We start from the raw sequence: 7,500 nt of genomic DNA on the forward strand, positions 1-7,500 counted from the left end.
ATTCAACACATATGCAGTCATTCCCACGCTGCTTAAAAAGGTGATTTCTGGCATATTGTGACAGGAGCATCTCATTGCATTTTTGCTTCTGTGTGTACTGTGTACTTTATGAAACCTCATCAGATACAGTATACTGTATGTTAAAAAGGCAGTAAGCTCCATAGATGCCTCTTTGGGCATGTTGTTTAAGTATTTGACTGTGATGTGTCCATTTTACTCTGAACCATGATTTAGGCCACCTAACAGGTGCCATGTTCGTTTTCACGTGAGCCAAAAGACACAAGCCTGAGCCTGTACGAAATTGCCGTTATCACACTGTGTAATCATTTTAATTGTCTGATTACTAAAAATGCTTCATAATGCCACTAGGATCATTTCAGTAATTCCAGGAGCTCCGATCTGAAAGTGGGTCAGAGTGAGAGAGAGCCGTTCGTCTCTTTGATGAATGTTTTACGACAATGAATAATGTGAAGCCACATTTGGGATGGACTACGCGCCGAATTCATCTTAATTTGGCCCCTGGAGACGCCCGGCGTGCTTCGTCCGTCACGCCGCCCCGCCGCCCCGCCGCTCGCTCCGTAATCCGCAGCCCTGACGCGCTGACCTTGACAGACCAACGCCGCCCTAAACTCTCCGCTCTGAACCCCTCACAGGAATCTGCATCTACACGTCAAGTTCTGCACCGGGTAACGTCCTTAGTATGGTTTGCTTACTGCTAGCATGTGTGTGGGTGTATGTGTGTGTGTGTGTGTGTGTGTGTGGGGCTGTGTGTATTTGTACCAGCTTGTGTACGTGTGTGTGTGTGTGTATGTGCTTGTGCTTGTGTGTGTGTGTGTGTGTGTGTGGGGCTGTGTGTATTTGTACCAGCTTGTGTACGTGTGTGTGTACGTGTGTGTGTGTGTGTGTGTGTGTGTGTGTGTGTGTGTGTGTGTGTGTGTGTGTGTGTGTGTGCATGCAGATTTATTTGCACTTGTGTGTGTGTATCTGAGTATGTTTGCGTGTGAAGCATATCACATTGCCTTATGCCCTATAAAAATAAATAAAATTGCCTCACATTACTTACAGTATGCATGTGCCATCACTGGCAGTGTATTTGGATCAAGAATGCAGGTCAACATGTGCAGAGAACCTACCGCAAGTGATGCGTGGTGCTGAGCTGGTGTGTGTGTGTGTGTGTGTGTGTGTGTGTGCAGATTTATTTGCACGTGTGTGTATATCTGAGCATGTTTGTGTGTGAAGCATATCACTGAGCTGTTTATCCCTGCAGGGGTCTGAGGCCCTTTGGGCCGAGCCTGTTGTCCTATACGCAGTGCAGGTCCTGGTAGCTATGGAGAGCCTTGACCTTTAGAGCTGTCTCTGTCCATCATAAGGTTCACCTAACATATGCGCATTTCAAAACATGCATGTGGCATTTAGATGGAGAAAATATACAACTCGGATAAACAAATGTTGTTTACTTGCATGTTGCATGTTGAGTTGTATTTACATTCACATATGGCCACCAACTCAACCTGGGGCCTTTTGTGGGCTAATGGTAAACTATTTGTGGATACCAACACCTCTCCTTTAAAGCAACACTAAAGAGTTTTTCGTACATTAAAATAATGTTTCCAAAATCATTTTAGCGGTTCATCAACTCATAACAGGGTGAACGGCACTTCTGCTTTCACTTCGCAGCCCTGTATCGGCTATAACCGCACTATGTAACTTTACGAGGTGGGGTAGTGTATCTGAAATTCGATGAAATAAGACATCAGAAACTACAAATTTGACTTGCTTCCATGTCACAATACATCATACATTCATAAAATCATGCAACATATTCTACCTTGTCTGTTATTTGATGGATAAACAAATAGTGTGTGTGTGACAGAGATAAAAGTGCTTCAGTGTTGCTTTAACTAACTAGCACATATTCACAAGCACATTCAATGGTGACATTCAAGAGACTCCCATGAAGTAACTGTGTGAGGAGCCAATGCTGACTATTTCCCAGAGGTGGGACCAAGTCACTGTTTGGCAAGTCACAAGTTAGTCCCAAGTCTCAGCAGTCAAGTCCAAGTCAAGTCTCAAGTAAAGACAGAGAAGGGCAAGTCGAGCCCAAGTCCAAGTCACATCAAAGCCAAGCCTAGCCTTTTTTTATACTGGTACTGTTAGTGGTCACTTGCAATTTCGTTGTTCAACTTGTTGAATAATGACAAATAAAGATTCTATTCTATTCTATTCTATTCTATTCTATTCTAGTCCAAGTCCAAGTCCAAGTCCCAATCTTTTTCAAGTCCTGAACAAGTCATCATCTACAGTACTCTTCAGTTAAAAATTACATTTATAAATACAGATTAAAATATGTTTCAATCTTGAAATCTTTTATACACATAAAGCGCCCAAAGACCTTTAAAGTATCGTGTGTTGTCTCAGATAAGAAGTGAGAGTGAATGGTGGTTGGTTTGAACTGTGTAAGCACGGAATGCCTGTGTGGATGCCTGAAAGCAATGCGCGAGTGTATGCCAGTTACAATAGACTATATACACGGCAAAACCCAGAACGGTCTGATTAAGGTCGGTTTAAGGTTTAAGGGAAAACCAAGATAATAAGGCTTAAATGCAGACAATATTGTTATGGTATTTCATTTGCAACATGCTTTCATAGATATTGCTAAAAAAAAAGTTTAATCAGTTTAATCGACATGCATAATTTGCTAGCTATCAAATCAAGACTGGTACGTCCAGCTGATCTAAAGTTTGCAAATAGGGGGCTGTGTTTACAGTACATGTCAAAGAAATCTTAAGACAATTTAAACATTTTTGGTCATATTTACAACATTAACAATAGATTAACTATTGTTATTATTGTATTAATGACTTTATTGCAGATAATTGTTGATTGGCAATGGCAGTCCAGCCATTTTAGTCTTTCATTCTACAGAATACAGCAGGTGCTTGCCTTGTTCAAAAGTCATAGATGAGAGTGATAAGAATCAAAGTCTTGCTGCATCTGGTTTGAGAGCAATGGAAGACAAAGCTCCGGGCCAAAGTGCCAGCAGGCCTACATGCTGCTGATGCGCCATAGAGAATTTACTTATGTGAAATACAGACTTGTGAGCACGACCACACAAAGTGCAAGTGCATGCAGGTTAATGTTCAGGATGCATTCAAGGAAGCAAAAAGCATGTGTCATGAAAGAAAACGCTGCCGTCACAGGTGTGGATACCAAATTGTAATATTTTTTTTGTTGATAATTGATTGGCAATGGCAGTCCAGCCATTTTAGCCACTCATTCTATAGAGGACAGCAGGTGCCTGCTTTGATCAAAAGGCATAGGTGAGAGAGAGAGAGGAATCAAAGTATTGTTGCATCTGGTTTGAGAGCAATTGAAGACAAAGCTCCGGGCTAAACTGCAAGTAGGCCTAGATGCTGGTGATGCGCCATAGGCTATGAAGAATTTACTATATGAGAGACGGACCTATGAGCACGACCACACAAAGTGTTCATGCTCACTCGTGCAGGTTAATGTTCAGGACGCATTCAGAGAGGAAGCAAAAGGCTAGTGGTATGATAGAAGACACGGCCGTCACAGGTGTGATACACCTGAGGAAGTAGGCCTATATGAAGACGACAAACAAGGTTCAAAGAAAATCTGTGTCCTGAACATTGACCTGCATGTTGGATGAGCATGAACACTTTGTGTGGTCGTGCTCACCAAGAAAAGGGGTAGTAACACTTTACATTACAGATCAGTAATAAGTGGGTAATGTTATGGTAATATATATGCAATTTCATGGTAATAATATTTTTAAACCACATATTACAAATAATTAATGTGTAATTTCTAGACAATTACCATTAAATTGCATACATATTACCATAACATTACCCACTTATTACCGATCTGTAATGTAAAGTGTTACCAGAAAAGGAGCTCAAGTGCGAACGGACAAATAAAAGGAGCACGAGTGTGGACATGTAGCCTAATGTGTGAACTTAATGGAATATAATGCAACCACCTTCAACATACCTTTGAAGACGAGTGTGTAAAAAATTTAGATGATTTAGTGATTGAGTTTGTCGGTTAGTTGGTTAGTAGGTCATAAGGTAGGCTAAGCAAACATATAGGTTATGTTAGCAAAGTTAACGCTGACAAGGCTGACGGCTAGCATTATTATCATCAAGAGGTGGTAACACCTTCAGTACCTCCGGATTGCATTGCATCGCATCGAGGCTTCAGCCTTGACGAACTCTTATGATAAGTAAGGCAACGGAAATCCTGTAAGGAAATGTAGTATTTGACTCGAGACGTGACAAGTCATTAGGCTACAAGTCAAAGAGGCAAAGTCCGAGTCAAGTCTCGAGTATATAGTATTCAAGTCGAGCCGCAAGTCAAGCCGAATTTTATCAAGTCCAGTCTGAAGTCATTAAAATCATGACTCGAGTCTGACTCAAGTCCAAGTCATGTGACTCCATGACGTCCACATGTCTGCTATTTCCTCCATATTTAATCTAATTTGCTGCTGCCTCACATGTTGATGACATTAAACAGGACAGCCATACTGCTGCACCGCATAGAGTCTGACTACTGTTTCATCCCTATTGCTTTTTTTTTGCATGCTATGTGGTGAGGTGGTAGTAGCTTACTGCCTTCCACCACAGACACCTCTTCCAAAAACACCTCAGCTAAGCACGGGCAACGCCTGCAGAGAAGTCAGACTAAATCTAACCCAGCAGCTCCTTCAGCTCGCTGCCTCTGTGTAGCGTAGCGGAGCGGAGTGAAGAGCAAGCGGTGGGATGTTTTGGAGGCTCTCCCAGGGATGAGACACCACCTCCGGGCAAGGCCTCCCACGCCTCGCCTGCTTAGTCTGGAGGTCCACCTCGAGCAGACAGCTCAGGCTCCCGGGGGAGGGAGAGGCTTGAGCTCACACCTTTGCCGATCGGAGGCGACGGGGTCCTGAGCTGAGTCAGAGGTGACCCTCAAATACGCCTGAAGCCTCAAATACGCCTGAAGCTGAAGCCTCGAAAAGGAAAAAAAAAAAAAGAAAACACCCTCGAGGGGAGATGAAACATGTACTAGATGATTGAAAGCTTCTACCCAGCGATGTGTGTGTGCGTGTGCGTGTGCGTGTGCGTGTGTGTGTGTTTGTGTGTGTGTGTGTGTGTGAGAGAGAGAGTGTGAGAGTGTTATTATGCATGCAGTTTGTGCATGGGTGTGTATTGGCTTGTCTACTGCAAGTATGGGTATATGTACAGTAGGTATGTGTGTGTGTGTGTGTGTGTGTGTGTGTGTGTGTGTGTGTGTGTGTGTGTGTGTGTGTGTGTGTGTGTGTGTGTGTGTGTGTGTGTGTGTGTGTGTGTGTGTGCGTGCGTGTGAGTGCGTGTTTATGAGAGAGAGAGAGAGAGAGAGGAAGAGAGAGAGCTTATGCGTATGCATGTGCGTGTGTGCATATTTATCATGAAGTTTGCAGTTGCCATCTAATAACCTAAGTATACCAATATAAGTACATAAAAACAGCTGACTGTCGGGGGAAAATACTTCCTTTAATCACAGCGCAGGCCTCGCTGATATGGCAACCTCTGGATTATTTCCCAAAGGCCGGGCCCTTTGGTTACGTGTGCAGAGTGGATAAAAACGGCACATGAATTCTACTGACAGGTATGCTGGGTCCTGCTGGTCTTTGATGGAGGTGAGCTGTGCTACACTTTGATCAGGGTGGTGAATTACGAGCGCCTCTGGGTTTTAAGTTGCACACTTTGCAGATTCAGGACCTTGAGCTGTACTGTATGGTACCGCCTCAATTTTGAATAGTCCACTCAGAGTTATGGGTCTGTGGTTCCCCCTGTTTTGAGGTCTATTTTTTTGCCTTTATTTGAATAGTACAGTGAAGAATGACAGGTGATGAGTTAACACAGAGATTTAAAGAGACCCTATATGCAACTTTTTCATAGTCATAAAATCGCTTAGAAATCGTTGTTTTGTTTCACTGACCAGTTTGATCGAAAACAGCAATATTTCCTCCTGCCCCCAGTGTCCCTATCCGCAATTGCAACCTTGCAGTTTGAGCAGGAGGCGATCGCTCCTTGTTTACATCTGGAAGTCTGAGACGCGTAAGGAACAAAAAGAACCACGCTTGCAATTTATTTATATATATATAGCCTATATATGCATAAATATACACACTAAAGCTGTAGGGGAAGCTCTGCAGAGAAATATGCAAGCATAAAACGAGCGAAAACGAAAAGCGAAACCGAAACCGGAGATGAAATCGCCAATCCTGCATAGTTTCTCTTTAAGGGTAGGGCCGGGAAATGGTTGCAGGTCAGAATGGAGTCCATTTGTTCCCATAATGTGGTTGGGATGCTGTGGCTTGTGCCAATTACAAATCACATGTATTCTTTTAGCAGACGCTTTTATTCAAAGCGACTTACAAAAAACTTGATTCATAATCAGAGAAGTATTGGCAATGCGTCCACTGAACTTTTCTTTGAAGGTGCAGCCAGTGAATGTACTCCATTTCAAGCCCATTACTTATTTTTTTGTCATATTCAGCAATCATTTTCTCACGACTACTAGCTGCCCAGTCCGTGAGTACATTGTAAAAAAAAAACAGTCTCTGTAGGCAAACCAGGCTCTGAAAAAATGGAAACAAACAAAGTGGGGGCAGCGTACCCCTCAAACAAAACACAACCCTGCTTGGACTTTCTCTGGAAATACTGAAGGGAGGAGTGAGCTACTATACCTCTGTTTCATTTGGTTCTTGGGTAGAACTTTTGCTGTTTTGGACAAAAGCAGTTAATAAATGTAAATAAAATAAACATAAACAAATGCAACCTTTAACTAATTATTTTTTACATTCTGGGTTTATGGGTTTGAATTCCGAGCCTTTCTATTTACATTCATCCATTTTACAGATGATTTTATTCCAAACACCTTATAGAAATCAAACTATGGTGCAGTTAGGATAGAACTCTTGGACCTGACCAGATGGATGCCGTGGTCTGTGTTTGACTTTGGCATTTGAGTTTTGGCATCCTAGTTTGAGTCGGGACAATTTTGGCGTCTGTGTTTGACTTAGGACAATTTTGGTGTCTGTGTTTGACTTAGTCTGTGTTTGGGTGACAATGGTTAGACTCTGGCCTCCTTGTCAGCGAGAGGACAGTAAGGCCACAATTGATTTTTATTTTTCAACTATAATGAAATCAATACGGGGACACTGTAGAGTAGGGAGGCTGCAGCTGGGCTTCCATTACTGCTCTGCACAAAACTCAACCGACATTTTCAAATAGTCAAAAAAACGCAGTTGTAAATGGTCTGTGCTTCCAGTAAGTGATGCAAAGTGATTAAATACGGGCTATTTTTACCTTCTCACGATAGTCACTCCAGATTATATTACATTACATCACATTTGGCGGACGCTTTTTAAAGCACAGCGACTTGCAACATGGTAAAGACATTTTAAGCTTATAAGAGCAATTTTAACAATTTTACAACAATAAACAAGAACAACAACGA

General features: G+C 42.4%; 1 protein-coding gene across 1 annotated transcript in view; it reads right to left on the reverse strand.

Moving 5' to 3' along the window:
• The window catches only part of gphnb (gephyrin b), a 113,968-nt gene that overhangs the window by 52,056 nt on the left and 54,412 nt on the right, over positions 1-7,500 (reverse strand). The window lies entirely within an intron of this gene.

The sequence above is a fragment of the Sardina pilchardus genome, chromosome 12 (assembly GCF_963854185.1).
Source record: "Sardina pilchardus chromosome 12, fSarPil1.1, whole genome shotgun sequence".
NCBI classification, from domain to species: Eukaryota; Metazoa; Chordata; class Actinopteri; order Clupeiformes; family Clupeidae; genus Sardina; species Sardina pilchardus.